General features: G+C 43.6%; 1 pseudogene across 1 annotated transcript; it reads left to right on the top strand.

Moving 5' to 3' along the window:
* Positions 1-1013: 1013 nt before the first annotated feature.
* LOC311221555 (delta-1-pyrroline-5-carboxylate synthase-like) lies at positions 1014-24956 on the top strand (annotated as a pseudogene). Its single transcript has 12 exons — positions 1014-1112; positions 1581-1725; positions 3977-4050; positions 4276-4384; positions 5486-5712; positions 13235-13372; positions 13482-13677; positions 13921-14042; positions 15821-16007; positions 17553-17639; positions 18257-18434; positions 24875-24956. The product of its transcript is annotated as a delta-1-pyrroline-5-carboxylate synthase-like (transcript).
* The last annotated feature ends 865 nt before the right edge of the window (positions 24957-25821 follow it).

Here is a 25821-nt window from a genome sequence, read left to right as displayed (position 1 = left end):
AGGGGTAATCACAGACCCTTTACAGATGAAAAAAGGTAACTCTGATACGACCCTGCTCAGTCTCTTAGTAATACTGTGCCTACGTGCTCAAGCCTCTTGGAGCATGTAATCAAGCTGTTTTTAGTTCTCTGGAGAGTTACACAAGTGATTAAAATATAACTCAAAACCAGAAGTGTATCCCACCATCCCTAAAAACAGTGATCCAGCAACCTCTGCTAAATATCCCTCTATTAAGTGAATTCCAAGCACTTAAAATCTAGAAATCCATAGACTCCAAGCTGCCTAAAGAAGCACCTGTAGAAACAAGAGAAAAAGCACACCCTGAGGCACCTCACAGCCACAGCATACCTGCTGCAACACCTCTCTCTTCCCAGCTCCTTTACCTCAGCTGCTCATTAGCTCTATCTGAAATGTGTGCCCAGGCAGCGCTGCACAAAGTTGTGCCATCAGACTTAAAAAAAAAAAAAAAAAAAGGCCCACAGCACAACAGCTGCTGCTCCTTCTGCTCTCTTTCTACTTTCTTGTGCTTTGCCCCTTCCCTTTCCCAGGTGACTGGGCTTGGGTGCTGGGCGCGGCCAAACGGTATATGAGCCCCAGGTATGCCATCAGAGAGCTCCTTCTGCCTGGGCTGCTCTTTGGGGTAAGTGCTTTGTTTTTCCTTCAGTCAGTTGCAGGGCTCTTTAGGTGGGTCAGAGTCTACGGACGGACTGATGCGTTTCCAAGTAGAGAGCGGTACGCACGTCTTTTTGAGGTGACAGCTAGTAGGATCTGTTAGAATAAACTAATGTAGTACCAGGTGCCTTTATTGCATGCAGTTCTTTCTCAGGTGAGTCACTGTTACGGCACGTTTACGGGTAGGATGTCAATGTTAGTTTGTGTGTTTGCTCTGCTGTGTCTGTGGGGACACGCTGTGCTTGGCTGGGAACCTGGGGCGGAAGTGATGTCAGGGCCTGTCTTCAATCAGGGCGGAAGCACTGTGTGATTGGCTTGGAGGAAGCCAGGGCAGAAGCAGCATGCAGGGCTTGCCGGCGCCATGGGCAGAAGCTGTCGGGGCAGGCCGGGACGCCGAGGAGGGGTGGCGCAACGAGGTTGGTGGTCGGTGGCGCGCCACGGTGGGCTGGATAGGGAGGGGGCGAGGCGGCGGGTGGTTGGTGGCTTCTGTGGAAATGGCCCTTGTGCGGGGTGGGGGCGGTGCATTCAGAGGAACCTTGACAGGCTGCAGATAGGGGCAGGCAGGAACCTTTTGAAGTTCAGGAGAGGGAAATGGCAAGCCCTACCCCTAGGGAGGAACAACTCTATTGAGCAGCACTGGATATCTGGGTACTAAATAAGCATTTCTTCATGGAAGGGGTGGTTAGGCATTAGAACAGGCTGCCCGGGGAAGTGGTGGAGTCCCCATCCTTAGAAGTATTCAAGAGACGTGTGGGCACAGCACTTAGGGATATGATTTAGTGGTAGCATTAGGTTGATGCTTGGACTTGATGGTCTTAAGGGCTTCTTCCAACATAAGAATTGTTGTTGAGGATGGGGATTCAACTAACAAGTGCATTTTTGGGAACTGGCTCTCTCCTTCACTGTAGGTGACAGCAGCTTTGTGGGCCCTGCGAGGAGGCACCTCTGTAGTGATTGCAAATGGAGTCCACCCGAAAATCTCGGGTCATGTCATCACAGATATTGTAGAAGGGAAGAAAGTTGGAACTTTTTTTTCAGAGGTAAGACCTGCAGGTGAGTACGGAAGTAATATGTACGCTGGGAGCAGTAGAGATTCCCTGGCAGTTTAGGGTTGAAATTTGGCTAGGCCTGCCTGTTCAACAAATGGGAAACTATGCTCTGCTTGACAAGCGGCTTTGGAAAGGTAAGTTTCAATGTTGGAATGGAACATCTTGAATCCTCTGCTTGGGTTCCTTCCAGCTGATGACTTGCTGCATCAGCCTTGCATTCAGAGAACTAAGTAGAATTTGTCTTGTTTTCAGTCTTAGAGGTTATCGTCTCTTATTGATGATTTCAGGGTGAAAGCATGCATATAGAATGTAGTGCTGAACTAAGATAGTGTGCGGTTTCATGTTTTATCCTAGGTTCTTCTTATGACTCAGTCTTTTGTTACTGTATGTAGCAATGTTTTCCTGCCTGTGTGTTGCTGTGACAATGTAACAAGGGCCGCAGAAAGTCAGACCAAAGATCTGTGATCTTAGCAGAATAGAACAAGTATAGAGTGATACTCGTGACTTGCACTGTAAGACAAGCAAATGCCTTGGAGTATAAAAATGCTAAATGGATTTCTTGTAAAAATTGGCCATATCCTTTGGACCCAGGTAAACACTTAGCATCCATGGGTCACAGGAGTCACGAGCCTTAACCAGGTATTGTGTGTAAACTCTGGAGCTAGCACTATGTGAAGAACTGCTTGCTTTACTTTGTGTGTGCTTGTGGGCAGGAGGAGTGAAAGTTGCTTCCTGCTGGCTTTTGATGCCCCCACCTTCTGTATGGAAAGAGAACATGGGTGATCGATCTCTGTTCAACTTCTATGATGAGACATTGTCTTTTCCCTCATTGCTTTTTCACATGAAAAAGGTGTTTTCTTAGTCCTTTTCTACAGAAACTGTTCCAAAGATCTGTCGATCCCTGTTTCTCTTGGCTGAAACTGTTTTTATTCTACTGTGACCTTTTCAAGGTGAGCGAAAATAAAAGTTTGTGTAGAGTCCGAGATGCAAGTGAACCTTCAGTTTATGAGATAGCAAGGCTAACTTTGAGTTTTGATTAGATTGTGGATGGTTTTTGTTGCCTTTCCTAGGCCTTCTCCAAAAGCTTAAACAGGGAAGTTGCTGTTCAACGCTGATGAGCATTGAAGTGATGTTTTCATAGGATTATGTGCACTACCAAGGCCTGATTTCCCCTTTTGTCTCTGCATTGCTTCATGTTTATCTGCTGTGAATTGTACTTGCTATTTTGTTGCATAGTGGCTGCAAAGGAATCACAGGCTGGTTGAGGTTGAAAGGACCTCCAGAGGTCACGTGGTCCAACACCCCTTTTGTGTTCAAAGAACACAAAAATACACGCCACATTATAAAGTATGACCTTGCTTTAAAAAGCTGTTTTAACAGTCCTTCATTAAGTCTTATTAATCAAGTGTCCCCTAGTTCTTTTCTTACGCTTCCCACTATACCTCCTGTTATTTTCCTTACCGTGGGAATTCCTGCTCTGGCAATTTCTGTAGGACACTTCTTGAATAGAAGTCCGGGCATATTAGTCACATGCCAAGTCATCTGTTCTACAGACAATTTCAAGAGTTAAAAGTGAAAACGTAGCTTATCCAGGAGCTCCTTGAGAACTCCTTAGTGAAATGCTGCCTGAGCCTTTTGACTTGTTCCTTCAGTTTCTGTTTCAAAACTTGTTCTGTATCATTTCAGTTTGAGATGGATTCTTTGACATCCGTGCCAAGAAAAAAACCTCTCCTCTGTAGGAGCCCTTCAACGTACACAGAGCGGAGAGAGAGCAGCTATTGTGCAAGCTGTTGCTGAGGCTGGTTTTGGCTTCCTGTATTGTTTGCACATTCCCAGGTTGTTTTGCAATCTTTTCTCTTTTCAGTAGTTATGTAATTAAACTTTTTCAAAGGATGCCTTCCTTTTTTTGCAGTAGCCTCCCACTCCCTGAGATGTAGCTGTCCTTGTATTCTTTTGCTCTTTGTCAAGTCTTCTTGATACAGGTTGTATACTTGTTTGTCCCCTACGACATGGATGATCTTACTGAATCTCTGTGATGCCTTGAAAAGGGCTATGCTCGGGGACCGTGGCAGCATTTTGGTATCTGATACAGATTTTCCTGTTGTGGCATACAGTAAACTTCTTTGATATGTCTCTTAAGACCGTACCTGTTTTTCTGCTTTGAGTAAGGAGTTGAAAGTTGAAAGGTTAGTGTTCATTTCCTTCCACCTTTGTCTGCATGTCTTGTGGTTGTGTATGTGTGTTTGTTTTGGCAGGCCCTACAGTAGAGCAGCAGGGTGGAATGTCTCGAGCCGGTAGCAGGACCCTGGCAGCTCTGCAGCCTGAGCAGGTGAGAGAACAGTATGTTCTCGCTCTTTAAGGCTGTGAACATGTGGCAAGTTTTAAAATACAGGTTTATAACACAAATGGGTCCTGGAAAAAATCAGCTGGCTCCAAGTATTCAGGGCATCAAGCCAGTGAGAAGATGTGTCAGTAGGAATGAGCTGAAGTGAGCCAGATGTCAAACACCATGGAGTTTGTGTAAGAATGCAGTTCAGACACTTTTCTCTTTCAGAGAGCAGAGATTTATTTTTTTTTTTATCATCTCGCTGACTTATTAACTGATCAGAGAGAAGAAATTCTCTTGGCAAACAAAAAGGACTTAGAAGAAGCTGAAAATAAAGGTAATATTACGGGTCCTTTCATGGAACACCTGTTGTCATGAGCTTTTCTGGGCCTCAAAGGAAAGGAGCAGAACAAGAGTAGTCTGTCACCTGCAATTGGATATTATGGCCGTCACAGATTAGGGAACCCAGGACTTTGAGAGCTTGTCAGTGTAAGCAGCTGCAGCTTCCGTAAGAGCTGTCTCTATCAGAGAAGATGGAGAGAGAGGCCTTTGAAAGCAGCAACCCACAGCATTGTTTAAAAAACTAAAAATAGAACAGTGTTTTCTTTTGCCAAAGGAGGCTCACTTTAGAAATTAAATCTAGCAAGTATCTTCCCTGTTATCATCATGCATGAAATAGCATGAATATTCTCCTGGGCTGGTTAACGTAATGTTTGGCCCCTGTGGGGAAGGTTGTTACTTAAAAATGATGCTTTCCAGAAAGAACCACCTTACCTTCTGACTGAGGAAAGTACAGTTCAGGCAGCACAGACTAAATCCATTCTTTTGTGTAAGAGTGGTGCGTGAGGAAGCTGGTCTTGGGTTAGAAAATGTGTGGAACTGGCGCATCACGAATTGTAAAGTTCAGTAAAAGACATACGGCAACCATTTTGTACTGAGGAGAATGCCTGGAGGGACATTTCTGAGTAAACTTCCTACCTGAACGTGTTCAGACTAGAAAACTCCGGCAGCTCTTGCCCAATCTGAAATGCTATGCGTTCCTTTGCTCTTTGGGATTTCTATCTGTGAAATAGAAAGAGGCAATTAGTGCGCAAACCTTCCAGGAATATTGCAAGGGTAGAAATTGGTAAGAAATTCAGGTACACGGTTGTGTAACGGTACTAGAAATAGGACAAACTTTGTCTTTGCGGATGTTACTTCATATACAAATCATTCATATCGTATTAGGTGTATATGTGATGGTAGGTGAAAGCGTTGTCAAATTGGAGCAGTTTGATTGTAGCTACTAAACTTAATGCTTTACATTGTTCATCTTAGGTAGGTTTCTTGCTGCGGCGTGGGAAACAGCGGCTTTTTTTCCTGGTTTGACCATTAGGTCACTTTTTCTTGAAACTAGCCAGATAAATCTATCTTGAGCGCAATTTTTTCTTTCTTCTAGGAAGATTGGCACTTCCTTTGTTGAAACGTCTCAGTCTGTCTACATCAAAGCTGAACAGCTTGGCTGTTGGGCTCTGTCAGATTGCAGCATCTTCACAGGACAGCATCGGCAGCATAGTTCGGAGAGCACGCATAGCAAAAGATCTAGAGTTGGAGCAGGTGACAGTGCCTGTTGGGGTCTTTCTTGCGATTTTTTTGAGTCCCGTCCAGACTGACTGTCTTCCACAGGTAGGTGAGGAGGGCAGAGAGATCTTTGATAACAAAAGTGTATTTCTAGCTTACATTCAGGTGGTGCAATTTCTGCCTGTGTCTTATCACATAGCTTCCCTGCTTAACTTGCAACTTACAAGGCTCCTACCATTGAGCACTTTTCTGTCCATGCTGACTACAGCTGGATTGCAGGCTACGATTAAACATCAAATGTTTAATATAGGTCGTTAATAACAAGCTGCAACTGTTAAGAATATATGCTGACAAGATCAGCACGAAGTAGAAGTTCTAGGCTCTGAGTGGTCTGTCCCATACTGATACTGCATGTTTGCACTGAGGCAGAATGATATCTTTCCACAAGCGTGTAAAAGCTAAGTCTAGGCTCTTACTGCCAGTATCTTTAGCAAGACTGATTGAGCATTTCTCTAACATATGAGCAAGTATTTGAGGAGCAAGGGATGGGTATGGGCACTTAAAAAGAGACTGCCGAAGGGCAGCTTCACAACTGAATTTTGTGAGTGTTTGTCCTCGTTTCATACTGAAGGGGAGTCTGCTCTAGGCAAAGTTCATGTGAAAGGAAAAGGCAGTAGTCTCCCTTTCTGCCATTATTGCTTCCTTGCTGCTTGCTCGCTCTGTTCTTCACAGGAAACCAGTATGTTTCCTTGCCAAATTCTAGTCTGTCTTCCTAGACTCCAGCCTTTGCCTCCTGGGTGTCTTGCCTTGCCTAGCCAAAGTCTCCCATTCTCCTCTTCTTTATCTCATTTGTTTTATCAGGCTGATTCTTACTGGCTTCCCACCCTCAACCCCCCCCCCCCCCCCCCAAACTTTCTTTTTTTTTTTTTCTTTTTTTACAGACTTAGGATGGCTTGTCTTGTTACTTTTCTTCCTGCCAGCCCCCATCCTCAAGTTCTCCGATGTAACTTCAGAGGATCATCTTTGATACCTCTGCATCTGAATAATATGGTTTCTCTCCCATGCTGTAGCTGATAGTAGGATGGACTCTGAGTGCAGAGGAGAGGTTGCTTCCTCCATAGTTTACTATTGCATCTCATACTGGTTTGGGTAAGCAATTACCGAGGAAATTTGACTTCTCCATGGAGTAGTGTGTGCCTGATAGCTAGCTGGAGATAGCATACACGGAATTGAGTCAGTGCTCAGAGTTCAGTCTTGAGTTGCAGTAAAGGTGAAACAATTGCAGACTAACAGTTTACCTTCTAGTGAGCTGCGAAGCGAGTGCGGAGTTCCGATCCGCGGTTGCGTATTCTCCGTGAGGGGAGCGGCCGGAGACGAACGAAGTGCGTGACAGACCAAAAAGAAGTGCTGTTTTCACCAAGTTTTGATTGGTGGTGCCCAATATGTGGGCCTGGCAGTGTATCTTGTGATCCTATTTTTGCTCTTAAATGCTTTGAGTGTGACAAGAAAAAAGGCGGGAGCATTATCTAAGTAACTAACAGTTTAGAAGTGTTGGTGTATTTGCTGTGGCGTTTGGTCAGTTTGCCAAGTACTGGAGAGGTGGAGGGGGCTGACTGATTATCAAAGCGGTAGAACGGAGAGAGTCCTTTCTGTGGTGGTTTGGGCTTGAGCCCTGGCAATTTGGTAAGAAGGGGGAGAGTGAATTTATTTAGGTGTCAATGCCTTTTTAAATGGTATTTATTGACGGATACACAGGAGTGATTCCTTGTTTTGTATGGGCTTATTAAGAAAGTGCATGAGAAAACTTGGCATTTGGCTCGAAATTCGGTCCTGTTGAAATGTAAATTTTGTGGAAAAGGTGGTAATGTTTGTCTAGAAGATGAAAGGCTGAGTGCTTCAGCTCTTTTCCTGAAGTTCCATGGATTTATGATTGGAACATGGAACGGGGCTCCTTAATAACCTGAAATAGTAAAGTTTGTATGCGGGAAGAGGCATTTAATCCCAGAGAACTGGGACATTTGGGAAGAAGATTAGGAAAAGATAGTAAAAACCCACAGTAAAAAGGTTTGCGTGGAAATTGAAACAAAGGACAGTAACTAATAAGGAATAGTAATAAATAAATAAAAGGGAATGGAAAATCAAAGAAATGAGTAATATCCAAAACAAAGATGTTTTAAAGAAAGCCTCCTTGGGTGCACACTGGCACATTCAAAGGATATTGTTAGAACTGGGAGCGCAGAAAGGAAGAGGACTTTCACTAAGTATTGCAATCAGTGGTGGCCACTATATAAGCTAAATGGCCACTTTATGGATCAGTCGACTATAACACTATCTGGCAATTCATGTTTTTGAGGAGAGAAGGAAAATAGGATGAAGTGTAGTATACTGATACGTTGTTTCAGCATCTTGGAGAGAAAAGGAGTGGAATTAATTGGCCCTTGACTGAGCCTTTGGTGTTGGCCTGAGAAAAGTACAGGCTGGAGAAAGATAAAGGAAGAGTTAAAAGAGTTGTCCCCGGTGTTAAAGGTGTGACATGTAGTATTTAACAGAGCCCTTTGAAGTTGAATGAGCAGGGAAGGAGGATGTAGGAATGTTAATAGTTCTGCCTCAGCAGGAAGCTGTGTGTTTTGGTTTTTTTTTTTTTTTTTTTTTTTTTTTTTTAAATAGCAAAACAAATTACACAACGTTGCTTAACTTGTCAGAAGATAAATAAGAAAGTGTTTTGACAAGCAGCCACGGGAGGGAGAAAAACAGCTTACAGGCCTTTTGAGAAAGTATAAGTTGATTTCACTGAATTGAATTCACACAAATGCCCTGGATGAAATGCTTACCATTGGCACTTTTAAACATAAGAACTCAACCACACAGTGAGACCGGATTATCGCCATATGAAATGTTATATGGTATGCCTTATTCTCAAGGGATGCGTCTAGGGAAAATGTAGTTGAGGAGCGTAGCATCCAGAAATACGTAATTACCATTGGAAGGAGGTTACAAGAGCTAAGAGAAATTGGAATGATGGCTCAAACACCACCTTTAGGATTTGCTATTCATAAGATACAACCAGGAGACAAGGTCTTAATAAAAACCTGGAGGGAAGAATCATTGAGCCCCCGATGGGAGGGACTGTAAGTAGTAAGTTTTACTTACTACTGAAACAGCTGTGAGAACAGCGGAAAGGGGTTGGATCCACAGATCCAGAATAAAAGGACCAGTAACGACCGAAACCTGGAGGGTTGAGTCCACTCCTGGGGAACTGAAACTAAAGCTAAAGAAGAACTAATATTCTGGCAATGAGGCTCTGCATGAATTAAGGACGCCAAATAAAGGGGACAAGCCTAAAGGGAGGAAAGGGAGAAGGCAAGACCGGGGCAGGACCCTCCACTGCAGTGTGTATGGTCTACCGAGGGAGGCGATGGGTATTGACTGCCGAGTGAGAGGGCCTCGACCGGACTTCTCCCACACTAAGGTGAGGTTGTCCCGAGAAAATAACGTAAGAACTTTTCTTTTTAAACCCATATAAAATTGTGATTCGTTTTCCAGGAGCTGGATCACCCCGGCAGGCTGAACGGTATCCCAAGCCCAAATTGACCCTGAAAGTGGGCCCAACCCCTTGATTGAAGGCGTCTTGCCTATTATGATCCAGCTACATGGGCAGAAGACGGATCCTGGGGCTATAGGACCCCAATATATATGCTTAATAGAATAACTAGGTTACAAGCTGTAATGGAAATAGTTGTAAATAAAACCGGAGGTGCGCTTGGCTTAATTGCAAAGCAAAATACCAAGATGAGGACTACTTATCTACTTCTGTATCAAAATCGCTTAGCTTTGGATTATTTACTAGCACAAGAAGAAGTCTGTGGAAAATCTAACCTTAGTAATTGCTGTTTAGAGATTAATGATGAAGGTGTTTCTTCCTAGTAGCTGGTAGAATGCTACGTTTTGGTTTAGGATGAGAAGAGCGCTGATAACATGCTGATGTTTTAATTGTTGCAGAGCCGTGCTTACACCAAGCCAAGGACGTTTCAGCTTCTCACTGTCCTGCCAGCGAGCAGGCTGGGGGTGCAGCAAGAGCTGGGAGGAGGGCTGGACTGCTCGGGGTTAGGCTGGGCATCGGACAGCTGGGCATCAGCGGTGGTGAGCAATTGCATTGTGCATCACTTGTTTCATACACATGAGTAGTAGTAGAACTATCATCATTATTGTCATTGTCATTATTATTATTTATGATTATTTATTATTGTTACTTTCTTGTCTTTATCTCACCTCACAGGCTTCACTTTCCCATTTCTCTCTCCCATCCCAGAGAGGGAGGGGGTGAGGTGAGTGAATGGCCGTGTGGTGTTTAGCTGCCAGCTGGGTTAAACCACAACAGAAAGAAAAGCTGTAAATGAACTTGTAAAAGAAGTGAAGAAGATTGCACACGTCCCAGTTCAAACTTGGAATGGAATCGATCTAAGAAGATTATGGGAGGGGGCTTTATGGGCAGTGATTGTTTTGCTAAAATGAGGATGGTTGTATTGTGGATATGTGGAGAATTGTTAATAATTCCATGTTTAATACCTTCTATTACCAGACTGATACACTCCAGTTATACAAGGAATGCAAATATCTGCAGTACCTGTTGTGGGAATAGGAATGTTGTTTTTGCAGAGTTACGTTGTTTAGAGGGCAGGAATGTGGTACTGAGAGATGCTTACAGTGATAAGAAAGCTTAGCAGGCGACCTTGTAAAATGCAGACAACCAGACTTCTTAGGACAATTAGGTGAAAATCACGGTGTCAAGTCAGACAAGTGAAGAAACATTACCTCTCCAAGCAGTAAAAATGTCAAAAGAACTTTGAAATTTAACAGGCCGGCAAGTGAAGGCCATGCATTGTTTGTGAAGCATCGGATAGATGGTGAACCTGGATTACCCAGTCAGTGGGGAAACAGGGGAGGGTCCTGTCATCAAAAAGTATATAAACTGTGTTTTGGAACTAGTAGGTGCGCTCTCCTGCTTGTGGGGCGCCCGCCATTGCAATCGCGAACAAATTACTTCTTCACTGAGATCCTCGCCTGAGCCTAATTACTGGCTACGGAGTTTCTCACACTGTTGACCCAGAACCAGGGAGAAGAGAAAACCCATTGCCTGACGATAATAAAAAGAAAAGAATATCCAAAATTGATACCAATTTGGCAAGTATTGACTCGATTGGAAAGGAAAACACGAATCAATACCATGAAAAAGGAGATGGGGGACTGTGAAATATGTTCATCTGATTCGTGTCAATATGGAACAATGCTAGGGCCTCATAATGAAATGTGACCTTCTGTCTTACATCCCCTTGTATAAATAACCACAAGTCCAAGAGAAACAGAGTGGTTAGTGTATATAGTTCTTGTATCTTGCAAAAGAATGGTCTAGCAGTTTGTGTTGATAGAGGGTTTGAAGGGTAAACCTTGAGACTCGGGTCTGGGAGATAAGAGAATAGGGGGGAGTTTTTTGAGATAACTGCTGACTATTGCATGAGACACAACTTTCTGGCATCTGGCCCAGAGACTACTAAATAAGGGGAGGGGGGGGAAGCTGAAGAACGACCGAAGGACAAAACTTGTGAGGAAGACTACGAGCCTTCAGTATGAGCGACCCTCAGAGGAACCACTGGAGACTGATACGCATGCATCCGTGGGATGGTTCGGGTTCTGGGAAACTAATTATAATACCCCTGCCTTTTCCAAAAGTGGTGATGAATATGTATTAGCCTAGGAGCATAAAAACCAGCCGCCTGATGTAACTGGTGTGCGTCTTGGTGGAGCAGAGACTCCCAGCGCACCCAGTGCTGTTTGCTTACCTCTGTTCCTTTAATAAATTGTAAACTTTGATTGTAACCCTGTTTGGGACTCGGTCATTTATAACAATATACAATAGCATGTTTGTCTCTAGTACTTACAAGGCGAAGTTCTGAGATCATATTTCACAGACTGCTTCTTACAGATTTCAAGAAATCCAATTGTTCTGAAGTACAGCCGTGCTCTATTACTATCTAAAGGGAACAAACTGTTTTCAAACCCATTACAGATTGGATGTTTTTTATTTATTTAAATAAGCTTGTCTCTGCAGCTTTCCTTCGTGATGCTGATCTTCGGAGAGGCAGATTGTTAACAAGATACAATCAAATTGCATTTTAATGTCTAGTTTTGTATGTTAAAGACGCACAGTATCTGGGTACAGCAAGGTTCCACTAATTGACAAGGATCTTTCTGAAGTATTCCTTATTTTTTCAGTATTCTTTTCAAATTGTGGACAGCAGGATGAGGTAGAATATCAAACACGGTGACTGTTTTTTACCCAGAGGACACTAGTAGGGAAAAGGAGTTGGTCTGAGTTGACCTTGACATGCTTAAGGGGTTGGTACATGAGAACCTCGTGAAGTTCAAGAAGGCTAAGTGCAAGGTTCACCACCGTCATCAAGGCACTCCCAAGAATGAATGCAGGCTGGTTGATGAGTGGATTGGGAGCAGCCCTGCAGAGAAGGACTTGGGAGCGTTGATGGATGAAAAGCTCTACATGAGGCAGCGATGTGCAGTTGCAAACCAGAAAGCCAGCCGTATCGTGAGCCACATCAAAAGTATGACCAGAAGGTCCAGGGAGGTGATTCTCGTTCTCTACTCCACTCCTGTGAGGCCCCACCTGCAGTGCTGCATTCAGCTCTGGGGACTCCAACATAAGAAATAAATGTGTTAGAGCAGGTCCAGAGCAGGGCCACAAAGTTGATGAGGGCTGGAGGACCTCTCCTATGAAGACAGGCTGAGAGAACTGGGGTTGCTTAGCCTAGAGAAGAGGGGGCTCTGAGGAGACCTTATAGTGGCCCTCTAGTACCTGAAGCAGGCTTCGGGTAAGCTGGGGAGGGACTTTTTGTCAGGGAGTGTAATGACAGGACAAGGAGTAATGGCTTTAAACTAAAAGGGTAGATGTAGATTAGAATAAAGGAAGAAATTCTTTACTATGGGTGGTGAGGCACTGGAACAGGCTGCTTGGGGAAGTTGTGAATGCCCCATCCCTGGAAGTATTGAAGGCCAAGTTGGATGGGGTTTTGAGCAATCTGGTCTAGTGGGAGGTGTCATAGAATCATAGAATGATTTGTGCTGGAAGGGAACTTGAAGGTCATCTACTCCCCCCTGCCATAGGCAAGGACACCTTCTGGTTATAAACGTAAAATCAGCGTGATAAAACAAAAGGCTTCTGTATAAGAGAGCACAAGTAAAATGTTCGTCGTAGGAAGAGCTCATTAGCTACTTCCAGCCAGAATGATTAGGGATAAGAGTTCTTGCATCTGAAATAGTTTTATACAGCTAGCGAATTTGTGCCAGAGCCTATGTTCAGGGTTTCCTTTGACTTACTGCAGTCTCCCTTTGCCAGTAGTACCCTGAAGCTCAAGTTTGTTTCTGAAACGTTAAGATACTTCATTTCTGGAGTTACACGTTCTGACTCGGAAAAAATTCTTGGTGCTGTATACTAATATTGAGTAAGTCAGCAGAATGCAAAATCCTGTTCTTACTCTATTTTGCAGATGTTATTCTCCCAGAGGAGTCAGATCACTTTGTTGTTGTTGTTGTTGTTGTTTTAATTCCCTTCTGGCAGGTGTCTTCTTTGGCCATAGCTAGCGGAAATGACTTGCTAATAAAAGGAGGGAAAGAGGCAGCATACAGCAATCAAATCCTTCATCATCTGACTCAAGAAGCACTCTCCATTCATGGAGTCAAAGATGCAGTGCAAGTAGTAAGTGTCTAGAATTAAAGCAACAACTTTTGTGCTGTAGCATGTAGAAAAAGCACAGGCAGAGCTTGAGAATTCAGGCCATTGACTGTTTGTGTCACAACTTTCACGTGTGAATACAAGCAAGGAAGTGGAAGATGTCTGCCATTTGGAGAAGCTGGTAGATCTAATCATTCCACATGGTTCATCCCAGCTAGTCAGGAATATCCAGAAAGCTGCTAAGGGAATTCCAGTGATGCGACACGGTGAATGGATCTGTCATGTGTATGTGGACACAGATGTCAGCGTGGAGAAGGCCACATGAATAAGTAAGCTGTGAGAGGGTGACTTGGATACCATGAGTGTAACTGAACTACACATTTGGAATATGTGGTATGGTTATAATATTATTATATTATTATTATTATTATTATATTAATATATTATTATTATATTATATTAATATATATATATTAATATATTATTATAACCATAGGTAATAATAATTCACATGCTCTTCAAATTCTTTGTCATAAATGTTACGTAACCAATTGTTTACTCTTAAACCTCAGTCAGAGACTCGAAGTGTGAATATACTGCTGCCTGTGATGCTCGGGAAACACTCCTAATTCACTGAGACCTGCTGAGAACCCCGTTGTTTGATCAGATCATAGACACGTTGAGAGTAGAACAGGTTAGTCATTTATACTTGTGTTGGCTTTTGTTTTGTTTTATTTACTTGTTGTTCATTTTAGGAGCCCTTGGTTTTGCTGACATAGCCCTATGTAGTTTTATGATAACATAACACTTACGTTACCCACATGTCTCTTTGTACACCTTTGTACTCTTTTCGGAGAGCTTTCTTGGCTTCTCCGTGCAACCCCAAGCTTTTCCATAGAAACCATCTGCAAGCAGCTTCTTTGGGGTGGCTGCATGCCATTGCTGGGATACAACTACTTCCTTTTACATAGAAAAAAATCATTCTCTGCCTTGGGAGAGCATTTCCCCAACCCTTTCTCTACTACTCTTAATTCTGACTTACTGGCTGGCAACCTCCCGGACCCAAATACTATTCTGATTAAATCTATTAACTTACCTTCTTACCTCAGTCGTTTCCCATTTTATGTTTCTCCTCCTCTAATCTGCTTCATCCACATATTTTGAACATTTTGTCTCACTTGCCTTTATTCCCACCCATTTTCCCGCCCATTATTTCCCCCTCCCACTGTTCCACAGGAACAAAGGCCACTGTCCTACATAATTGCTTTGACATGCGTAATGTTTTGTAGCAGAGATGCATCACGAGAGAAATATTTGTGAAGTACTTAAATTACACTTAAAACACGGATTTTTCACATAGCATTTCCATTTGGCAAATAGTGTATACAAGCAGTGATTGATGCAGGAAAACATGGTAAAATAGGTCATGTTCCGATAATGTTAAAGTCATATTAAGAGAAGCTTGCCAGATAGCTAGTCAGGAGCAAGTCCTCACTCACTTGTGTTTTCTTTTTGTCTTTTTTTTTTTTTTTTAATGTCTGGTTTGGTTGTGTTTTGTTTTGTGTGTTTTTTTTTTCATAGAATACCCTGAGTTGCAAAGGACCCATGAGGACTACCAAGTTCAACCCCTAGCTCCACACAGGACCACCCAGAAATCAGACCATGCATCTTGGAGCGTTGCCCAAACACTTCTTGAATTCCAGCAGGCTCAGTGCTGTGACCACTGTCCTGGGAGCCTGTTCCAGTGCCCTGCCACCTCTTGGTGCAGAACCTTTCTCTAACGTCCAGCCTGACCCTCCCCTGTCACAGCTCTATGCCATTCCCTTGGGTCCTGTCGCTGTCACCTGAGAGAAGAGATCAGCACCTGCTCCTCCACTCCTCCCTCTCATTGTTAAGGTGTCTTAGCTGCTACGATTAAATTCAGAGATTGACGATGCATTAGATCTTCTTCATCAGGATCGTAAAATAACTGAAAGTCCTTGCCTTGTTTTGGGCCCAGTAACTCTTTTGTGTCTGAAACATACACTTTGGAGAGGGCTGGTGTCAGTTTACAAAAGAAAAGGATAAAAACAGGTAAGGTCTTTTGTAGGGGAGACTTGCAAACCTGGAAATATCTGCCTTCCTCGAAACTCCCCTCCCCTCATTTTATATTGCTGACTTTGACATTATATGGCATAGGCTATCCCTTTGGTTAAGTTTGAATCGGTTGTGGTTATGTGCTCTCCTAACTTTTAGCAGACCCTCGACCTTCTCACTGTGGGGGGAGAAGAGAAAGCCTTGGAACTGTGTGAGCACTGTTTAGCAACAGCCAAAACAGTGGTTTGTTTAAGGCAAAAATCCAAAATGTAGCAGTATAGGGACTGCTATGAAGAAAATTAACTCTATCCTAGCTATACCCAGAACAACAAGCTGCACTTTTCACCTGTTACGCATTGGTACAATCTACAGCACAAAATACTTCTGGTATTGCAGGTGAAGATTCATGCTGGCCCAAAGTTTGCCTCTTACTTGACGTTCAACCCCTCAGAAGTGAAATCTCTCCACGACGAATATGGGGATCTGGAGAGCTGCATTGAGGTTGTGGACAGTGTACAAGAGGGTGTCGAACATATCCACAAGTATGGAAGTTCTCACCTGGATGTTACCGTCACGGAGAATGGTTTGTGACCAATCTGTTCCCTTAAGCTTCTGCTTTGGTTTCACTGTGGGATCTTGTTATTAGCATAACTACTTACATTGCAGTAGTTTCTCTTATCTTGGTTCTGTAGTGAGCATAATCAGCTGGAACCCTATGAGCTAAATCTATCTGTAGTTGTGTTTAATTCAAGGAAAACATGTTGTGTGCCCTTATTCCAGGAGGTGAAGGCATGTGTTTGAGCAACTGGCCAACGACAAGTCAACGCATGCTCTTGTCAGGCAGATTGCTTTGTGTTCCCGTATTGTACAGACTTACCACATCAGACAGTTTTGCAGAAACATCTCCTGAATCCTGGAGACGTCTTTAGGCCTCCGAAGGAGGAAGAGGTGAGCTTCTATAGAGGGAATATGGGCTGTAAGAAAGATCAGACTATATACGTTTTGTCTTCCCAGGTTGCTTTTAAGCCTTGCAAACAAGGACCACAAGTGTTTTTCTCCATCTCTCCCAGTCCTTTATTTCCCAGTTCCGCATCTGTAGCGTAAAAGCTGCATGTATCTCAGTTCCCAGTTTCTTGCTCCTTTGATGCCGCGAACTTCTGTTCCTATGCGCCACTCTGTGCTTCTTCCACTCCTCTGCATGAGGTTTGAACACTCTGCCACTTCAAAACATAGCTAGAACTGCTCCCAGCCAAAGGATGACTCTCCATACAAGGCTAAAACTTCTGAGAGTCAGCTACAGTAAGGTCATTTTGATTTGTGGCTCATCAGTGTGAGATTCAAGCAGGCATCTGTTTCTGTACCTTCTGCAGAAATTAAACGAGTAGCACCGAAAGGCATGCATTTGATACTGTAAGCCACTACCTGGTGCACTAGTGATTTACTTGGGTGTGTACTGGAGATAGAGTTCATCTTTAGCATTTGTCCCATTGCTCTGGGCAACTGACTTGCAGCTTACAGCCTTACAGAGAAAGGCATCCTCCAGAGTACTAAGGCTCGTACAACTCTGCTTGAGGTTGCTCCAGTCTCACATGTTCTGTGTTGAACTGGGTTAGTTAGCTGACTTCATGTGGTGTTTCGGCATTCTCTTTCCCAAATACTATTTTCAGTATAAACTTAATATAGGACTTTCCATTAATTTCCATTAATTCCATTATGATAGGACTTTCCATGTTCTTTATAGAACAGTTCCATGTATCCATTGAGATAATGTAGAGCTGAACATGTAGTTTAACTGTCTGACTGCAAAATGTAGCTTGGGGCTGCTGTCACTTCTTCCCAGTCATACAACTATCCCTGTTTGCGAGGTCTAGGCTGTAGTAAGAATTAGACGTCTTTTCACTTCTTGTCTTTGCAAGCTTCTTGTAATATTTATAGTTGTGTCTATGTGATAAACGTATTACGAAGAAGGTGTGTATGAACATGCTTTAATCCAGGCTGTTAAATACTGTCTGATAATGTTGCAGGTGAAAGTTCTGTTATTGTATCTCTTCACGGTATGAGGCTGTGCCTATTGGACTGCATGATCACTCTGTACTGTATCCTATTTTCTTCTCTGCCTCTTTTTCAGAGAAAACAGTGGAGTTCTTCCTCCAGCATGTGGACAGTGCTTGGAATGCCAGTAACCGATTCTCTGATGGATAGAGATTTGTACTCTGTATGTGCCTGTGGTGTGCAGGCAGCTAAGCACCACAAAGCCGTTTGCTCCCTCAGCAGTGTGGGAGGAAGGAAAGACTGGAACAAAACTGAGTATCAGTTACCTAAGTAAACAGGTGCACATACTAGGAAGTGCAGAAGACAAGGGAAACATTAATTCCTGAGGTAGAAACTACTAGAAATCGCTGTAGCAGGCTTGAACATGCAGTGCTCTGTGTGTTAAAAAATTGTGTTTAGGGTTTTATAAGATCACGCAATAGTCTGTTTAAGAAGAGGAAAAAGAAAAACAAAAAAGGATATAAGAATGGAATCCTGACTAATTTAGTTCTTATTGTTCAAAGGGTAAACCCTCAAACAAATGTACGATGTATGTAAGACACACGTAGCTTTCTGGCTTCTTTCTCTCTAAAAGTGAAGCTGAAACTGACAGAAGTATAAACATTCCAATTTAGAATAAAGCTCCTCTGATCAGAACAGGTAAAAATAACTTCTGACACTTGGGGAGGAGTGAAGGAAGGGAGGTGAATGACTGCTTCTACATAAAGATGCAGGGCTATATAGTACAAAGTTGAATATCTTCTGAGGATCAACTACCTTTACCTTGTGTGTTTTCTACAGGTGATGAAGTTGGAATTAGTACTTCTCGTATCCATGCACGCGAACCAGTGGGAATTGAAGGACTCTGAACTACAAAGTGGTTACTGACAGGGGACAATCATGTTGTTTCTGACTTCTCAGAGCACGGGAGCATGAAGTAGCCCCATGAGAGCCTACCTCTCCCTCAGAGAAATACCGAGTACGTTGAGAAAACTCATCAATAAAATGTTTATTGAAGACGTTCAGGCTTCAGGGTACTCTCTGGGGAAAGAGATTTGCTTTTCAGCTCTGAGATCATTGTTCTTGGTCATTGTGCAGTACAATGAATATGAAGTGATCCCATCCGTGACACGCATTATTTGTTGCTGTCTCTTACTGTTTCCTTAGATAGTATCTGCAAACTGACCTTGCTTTTGCCAGAGAGGTTTCTTTAAAACATACAGATACCGTAAGGAAAAGTTGAAATATCTGCTGCGTTCTGTTCATGCCCTTGCTCCCCTCCAGCAAAGATGCCTGGTGGTAGAGTGTAAATTTTTTTCCCTGTCTTTAATCTGAACACCTGTCTTGGTGAACAAACTCGGTAGCTTTCCTTTAGTCACGTGACCACAGCAGCTCTTGAAAGCTCTAAAGCTTTAAGACACTTACTGTCTTTGTTTGATCACTCTGTGATTCCTATGCGTTTGGAACGTATATTTCATTAATGTTTTGACCAAGCAACCTTTTTTATCTAATTTCTTTGTATTTTTGACAACTGTAGATAAATAGCGCAACTGTATACAGTGTGAATTTTGTTACCTCTGTCCACCAGACATTTATTTCTCATGGGTTTTCTGTGAAATGTAATCCCTCCAAACCCGTCATCCAGATGCAATACTACCTTGAAGTTTAAAAGAAGCTCTGAATAAATGCTGCCTTTTGCGTACTGGAACAAAGGAACTCACGTGTGCATGCTGCAGCCAGGGCTCAGGGAAGCCCTCCATAGGTCAGGGTGGTTGGAGTGTCAAGGTGCATGGGGAGGGAGTGGAATGGTGCCACACTGCAAATGCTGGCAGGGCAGGAAGTGGGATGGGTGCAGCCTGCACAGGGACATTCTCTCCTGTGCATCCGTTTCTTGCTGCTAACTTGCCTCTGCATGCTTTGTTGACTGCTGGCGTGTGCGTGGTACTCAGGAGCCAACATAGTGGCACACAGGACCTATCCGGGCATCTGGGTGTCTGCTGGGTAGCCATGTTACCGCACTCACCCATTTAGGACCATTGCACTCTACTCTGCAACCCTGAGAAAGCCATTATGCCCCACGATCCTCTTGTGCTTCTGTGCTCTCCTGAGACTTTGTGACAACTGCTTGCACTGCAACCACAACTGGTACTGCCCATCAATGATAAAAGCACTGATACTGCAGCAGCCAGTACTGCACGCCTGCAGTAGCGTTCCCTGCAATTCCTCTGTCCAGCTACCGCTGTTACTCCTTCCTCTGTCCCACTCGTCTCTTGATCTTTTTTGATTCCTCTGCCCTTCTCAGTGTCTGTCTTCCTCTATCCTTTCCCCTGGTCTCATAACATCTAATCTAACTCCCCTCTTTCTCTTTTAGTTTGGAAACTTCCTTGCCCTGTCATTATCTGTCTGAGCAAAAAGTTGCTCTCCAACTTTTTCTATAAGCCACCTTTAGGCACTGAAAGGCGGCAATTAGCTCTCCCTGGAGCTTTTTCTTCTCCGTGATGAACAACTCCAGCTCTCTTGGCCTGTGTTCAGAGGGGAGAATCCCCATCATTTGTTCTAGCTTTCGTTGGGTTAACCATTTCCATTAATGAGGGAACGGTTAAGGCAATTACTCCACAACTACCCAAAGCAGCGATAGTGAGAAGCCCACTTCCAGCATCCATTTCCCATGCAGGGACAGATGGACACCGCTTGATGTCTTGCCCCCCAGGAGAAGGGGAGTCGCCACCTGTCCGTGTTGTTTTTTTTTTTTTTTTTTTCTTTTTTCTGCGAGTGATATTATTACATTGTTTATTTACATGTTTTTGTTTTTGGTGTGTAATCTGTTATGCTCCTAGATTTTTCTTCCTGTGTAAAAGAAAGGTTGAGCTACTTCCAGCTGAAAAAGCTGGAAGTTCGGTTACTTGCTTGATCATATTGTTCTTTCAATATTCAAAGCTGAAGCAAAAGCATGGGGATTGCTGCTTCTAGAGAAACACCAGTTCTCTCACTAGAGTACAACGCTTTCTCAAAAACATGACAGGCCATTAGCTCAGGGTAGCGATCATGCAGCTTATCGGTCACAGTGCGCACAAGAGCATCAGGTCCCCGTCTCGTCACAGAGTCTGTCCGTGGTGTCTCCACTCCACTCTGTGCCCCATCCCGTTCCTTAGAGTCAGCACACGGAGATCCCCTACTGCGACAGCATGTAATGTTGGAGGCGTTGGAAGTCCTGATCCATCCATTCGGAGCAGGAGACTGTGTTTTGATGCAAATGTGGAAAGAATCGAAGCTGCAACGTGAGTGGGAAGGACTGTTCCAAGTGCTCCTGACTCCTGAGATGGCAAGAAGAACGGCTGAGAAAAGTGCCTGTTCTCGTCCTGGTCTCCATTCTGCCAACCTGCTCCTTTTCGTTCCTTCTTTCTGCTTCTTTATTGATGACATAACTTCATCACATCGTGTTGCCTTCCTTTTTATTTTTATTTTTTATCTTGAGGGCAGGCTCCACTCCTATACCCTTCTCTCCACAGCAGTTCTTTTCAAAACAACTTTTCATTGGTCAAACAACTTTGCAAATAACAGTAACAGTAAACACCCAGAAACTTCCATGCCTCAATGGCTGGAGAACAAGAAACCCGAGACTACATGCAGTCTCCTGAATCACCCTTCTCTGTTCCCTCTAAACTCTTTTACATTCCTGATGGCCTCATCGAGAAGAGTCTAGTGTTAGGGTGGTGTTAGTGTCTAGTGTGGGGCTTTCCAACCCCCATGGCCACCCTCCCAAATCTTCCCCTTCTTTATTAATATCAACCATTTTCTTGACATGAATTACCACTCCATATATAACACTTCCAATTAGGTGGTAAATTCTTCCTTGCCCTCCCATCACCACATAGCCACCAATACCCTATACCTAATTTTCACCCACTTTCCAAAGATCCATCCACTGCAGACTCCTTATCAGGGTCGTATGCTACTTGGATAGTAATATTACAAAATGACCTTAAATTGGCTAGATTATATCCCCCTGCATTTACCGGTTTTGAACAGTCAGGTTCCCGACCAAAACTAAGCCCCAGATCACGCAAGATCTTTTGTTCGCTGCTATCATTGACCCCCATACACCGACTTTTAACAGTAACGTTTCCCGTGCTTGTAAAGCAAATTTCGGTCCCTCAGGGAGGGTATAATTTACCCTTTCCACTCCCCAACATTGAGCGGACCACGTCTGATTAGTCTATATAATGCATTGTTCCAATTTCTGGAGGGTATCCCATACAGCGGGATTTCCATATTGCCCCTCGGAAGTGCAGTACATATCCAACAGTCAGATAAATTTAAAGATCGGGCGACTCTTTCAGGTATGTTTACATACGAGTTTTCCTTCCATGCTTGAGCTGATACAATAGTTACAAGCAATGTCCAAAGTCCATACGTGTTGCCTTTTCAATTTCAACTTATTGGGTCCCATCGTTTCAAGTGTCCATGGACCTTGCGTTGACTTCTTGATTCTCATGTGGTGAATCCAAGCAGGTTGTTCTTTAATTTTTACTGCGGTGTATGATGTAAGCAGCACCTGAAAGGGTCCTTCCCATTGGGGTTCCAAAGTTTCTTCTGCAAGAGACTTTACATATATAGATGTATAATCTCCAGGTTGTACATTGTGTATAGGTCTATCCAAAATGCTACTCCGGGTTCCAGCTACATATTTTCCAATTTTGTCTAATTGTTTCCCTAATGCCACCATATAGGATGTCATAATTTTGTCTCCTGCTTGTGCGGACATCCCCTTCTGTATTCCATAGGGTTGTCCATACAGGATTTCAAAAGGGCTCAGTCCCTCCTTTGCTCTTGGCCTTGTTCATGTGCGTAAGAGAGCCAAAGGAAGAGACTGAGGCCAGGCCAGATTCGCTTCCTGTCCCAACTTTACAATCTGTTGTTTGATCAAGTGGTTCATCTTTTCTACCTGGCCACTTGACTGAGGGCGATATGGGGTATGAAGTTGTCAATCTATACCTAGATGGCGGCTGATTTGTTGCACTATTCTTGAAATAAAAGGCGGTCCCCTGTCAGAGGATATAGTAGCTGGTACCCCAAAACGTGGTATTATTTCCTGTATTAGTATTCTTACCACCTCCCTAGCCTTGGCTGTTCTGGTAGGAAACGCCTCTGGCCAACCTGAAAAGGTGTCAGTTAATACCAACATGTATCGGTACCCCCCTTTTCTTGGGAGTTCCAAAAACTCAATCTGCCATTGTTGTCCAGGCCCATTACCTTTTCCAATTTGGCCTATCCCTAATTTTGGAGTACTTTTGGGATTAGTCTGGAGCCAAAGGTCACACTGCTGAGTCAGTTGTCTCACAGTGGTTCCTTGCCACAATTTCTCTGATCCAATGTTTATATAAGGCTTCAGTCCCCCAGTGCCTCTTTCTATGTTCCTCTCTTATCAAGGGCCATATCATATAAGAGGGAATAATCATTTTCCCTTGGGGTAAGAGCCCACCCTTCCTCGTTATAGGAACCTGCTAGATCAGTAATTAATTTCTGATCTTCCTTGGTATATTTGGGCTTACCTTCTAGGGAGATTTGCCCACTGGGGATCAGGGCCCCTTCTGTTTTTACCTCCCTTTTGGCTGCATGTTTTGCCTCTCTGTCTGCCAGCTCATTTCCTTTTTCCAATTCTGAGTTTGCTTTTTGGTGTGCTCTGATGTGCACGATTGCCACTTTCTCAGGGAGCTGAAGTGCTTCCAACAACTTCAAGATTACTTTTGCATGCTTGATATTTTTGCCATGCAAATTCAGTAATCCCCTCTCCTTCCAGATCACTCAATACGCATGTACAACCCCAAAGGCATATTTTGAGTCTGTATAGATGTTTTTGATTTTGTCTTGGGCCAATTCCAAGGCTCGGGTCAGAGCAATTATTTCCACCTTTTGTGCAGAGGTGTTCGCAGGTAAAGGCCCGGATTCTACTGCCTCTTTACAAGTGGTAGCTGCATAACCATTGTGTCGTTTGCCACTTACGACTTAGCTGCTCCCATAAGTGAACCAGTTTTCTGTGTCTTCCATAGGATTGTCTTTCAGATCTGGACGGCACGAATATACTGCTTTGATGGTTTCCAGACAGTTGTGATGCACTGGGTCCCTTGTGTTCCCACTGAGAAAAGAAGCTGGATTGACAATGTTGGTGACTACAATTTCCACATCATCCTGTTCCACCACTGTAGCCTGATATTTCAAAACTCTTTGTGGGGAGAGCTAATGTCCACCTTTTGCTTCCAGTACTGCAGATACCGTATGGGATGCTAACACGGTTATTTTCTGGCCCAAGGTAAATTTTGGGGCCTCCTGGATGTTTAGTACTATGGCCGCAACCGCTCACAAACATCCAGACCATCCCTTTGCAGTTGTGTCCAATCGTTTGGAGAAAAAAGCAACTGCCCTACGGTATGGGCCCAGGTCTTGTGCTAATATTCCCAGGGCAATCCCCTGCTTCTCGTGGGAAAAAAGGTAAAATGGCGTACTCACATCTGGGAGTCCCAAAGTTGGAGCTGACATCAGGGCCTTCTTCAGTAGCTTGAAAGCTTGTATTGCTTCCTTGTTCCATTGAAGGCATTTCTGTTCAGTAGTCGTGAGTGCATACAGGGGTTTAACAAGCAGTCCGTAATTCTAAATCCATAGATGGCACCACCCGCTCATACCCAAAAAGGTCCATAGTTCCTTCACTGTTTGTGGTCTTGGAGTTTGGAATATTGCCTCTTTTTGAGCCTGTCTCAAGGTCCTTTCCCCAGCACTGATTTCATATCCCAAATAGGTTACCTGTTGTTGTACTACTCGGGCCTTTTTCTTAGATACCCTGTACCCTTGGAGTCCGAGAAAGTCTGGCAGATTCACCGCCCAAGTCAGGCAGGTGTCCCTTGTTCTAGTAGCAGTCAGAATATCATCAACATATTGCAGCAATTTCCCTTCTCCTGGTGGGGCCTCCCAGGATTCAAGATCTTTCGCTAACCGATTTCCAACTATTGTGGGGCTATTCTTGAAGCCTTGGAGTAACACCGTCCAGGTGAGTTGGGTCCTACGCCCACTCTTGGGGTTTTCCCATTCAAATGCAAATCTTTTCTGGCTGGCTTCATGGAGAGGGAGGCAAAAGAAGGCATCCTTTAAGTCAAAAACTGTAAACCAGGCTAGTTCTGGTGTTAATACAGTTATTTATTGCCCGTAGATCCTGGACCACCCTATATGACCCATCCGGCTTGTGGACAGGTAATATAGGGGTATTAAAATTGGATTCACATTCCCTCAACAATCCTACTTACACTTTTATTACTGGTCGAATTCCTTCCCTATCTTCCTGCTTTAGAGCGTACTGCTCGATCCTCACTGGCTGCTTTCCCTCCTTGAGCCGAATCTCAACACGTGGGGCATTTTTAGCTCTCCCAGGTTCATCAGTAGCCCATACGCCTGGGTATACCTGGTTTACGACTTCTTCATTAACTTGTCCTTCCATTGGCAGGTTGACTAGGGCTAAACTCATTACCTGTATATATTGTTGATCCTTTACCTCCAGAGTAATCTCCCCTTTTTCAAATTTTATTACTGCTCCTAATTGCTCTAATAAATCTCTACCTAAGAGTGCCCTTGGGGAGTTAGGCATATATAAAAATCTGTGTATGCCCCATTGTTTCCCTAACTTGTACTTCAAAGGTTGACAAAAATAAGCCTTTTCAGGTCGATTGGTTGCACCTTTTACCCTAACATAATCATTCCCTAAAGCCATTAATGCTTGATTTAGAACTGAATATGCTGCCCCCATACCAATAAGAAATTTCACTTCCGTTTCTCCCCTATCTTCATTATAACCAGTGGAGGATCCGTTAGGGTAGATTCCCCAGGTCCCCGTTATTTCTGCCAAAATCAGGGGCTGATTACCCTAGGAAAAGGCTAGTCAGTTTGTTCTCTGAATCCGAGAGATCTGGGTCCGAATTTTTTTTATTTATTTTTTTTTCCATTACATTTCAAAGTTGGTCCAAAAATTCCATGGGGGTTTCTTTTGGACCTAGTTGGAAGCATATTCTCAATTCCCAATTCAAACAGATTCGAGTATTAACTTAACTTCATAATTTTCGGGATGATTAGGGTCTCAGTGGGGTGGGTCAGGGGAATGCAATTGTCAACAGTTCCCTGAGCGGTCCCATTGGCAATCTGAGCTTGCACATGAACTCAGGTTGTTTTAAGAGTTAACTGCTTTTCTGTTTCCATAACAACTCTCTCTGGGACCCATCATGATCCCTTTGCCCCAGAGGGCTAACACCTGTGATTTTGAGATCTCAGCCTGGGGCTGAGACAGAGCTTTTAAAATTCCTACATCCTCTTTCCCTGCTCATTCA

Source organism: Netta rufina (genome assembly GCF_964035555.1).
Source record: "Netta rufina genome assembly, chromosome: Z".
NCBI classification, from domain to species: domain Eukaryota; kingdom Metazoa; phylum Chordata; class Aves; order Anseriformes; family Anatidae; genus Netta; species Netta rufina.
The sequence above is the reverse complement of the archived record's forward strand: the minus strand, read 5'-3'. Positions and strand labels throughout refer to the sequence as shown.